The sequence below is a fragment of the Pollachius pollachius genome (assembly GCF_949987615.1).
Source record: "Pollachius pollachius genome assembly, chromosome: 14".
Classification (NCBI taxonomy): Eukaryota; Metazoa; Chordata; class Actinopteri; order Gadiformes; family Gadidae; genus Pollachius; species Pollachius pollachius.
The window spans coordinates 5,338,694-5,339,678 of record NC_136947.1 but is presented as its reverse complement, the minus strand read 5'-3'; positions in this window follow the sequence as shown (position 1 = coordinate 5,339,678).

The window sequence follows — 985 nt, the reverse complement described above, 5'->3', positions numbered from 1 at the left end:
GCCCAAGCTGTCCCTGCGGCGCTTCTTCTCCTCCATTGGGCTGAACAGCGTGGGCAAGCTGGTGAAGGGCCGGCGCTCCAGCAGCATGGAGCAGCTCAGCCTGCCGGCGGACCCCCGCGGGGCCCCAGGCTCCACCTCCCCCAGCCCCACGCGCCGACACCCGGCCCCCGGCCGCCTCCAAAGGACCCCCTCGCTGCAGAGCCTGCACTCCACGGTGGGGGGTGTGTGTGTGTGTGTGTGTGTGTGTGTCTGTGTGTGTCATAGTGTCAGTTGATTTGCATTGGAGTTGTGCTGTTGTCTTGGTTGAATGTTGCCTGAACATATTTGATTATAGACCAAAAAAATATTTAGATTGATTTATAATACATTTAAAAATACGATTTGAATCGTAAATGCATGCAGTATTAAGAAACTATAATCACAAACATATCGTGTACAAATATATACTTTTTTTAAGTAAATTTTCTAGTTACTTTTGAAAAAAGTATTAGTGTATATATAGTATACTATACTCTATTTAATAAATGTATCCCTTTTAAAATGCTTATTTACATAAATAATGGATTTTCCTCTCATATAAATGTTATCATTACCTGGGGTGGGCTGCTTAATGCTAAATGCTAAATGATTATTTACGGATTACACTATTCACATCGCATAGGTTAAGCATGTGGGTGGATGTAATACCAATGTCCCGCCAATAGGTGTTGCCATTGGCCCAGCTGCGTAAGGCCTCCTCCGTGCAGAGTCTCGAGAAAAGAACAGAACGGTCGACGATACTGGGAGAAGTGCAGATACCATACGGCCTGGCACCCAGGTAGCACATGTATATTCGATTACACAGTCATATACCAAATGAAAAAAAATAAATAAACGTTCCTAACTGCATTCCTTCTGTACCGACAGTCCTGCGAGCCCCCAGGTGGAGCTTCGTCGGGGCCTGAGCGTGGAGGAGGTGCCGGTCACCTCCAGGACGGTGCGTCCC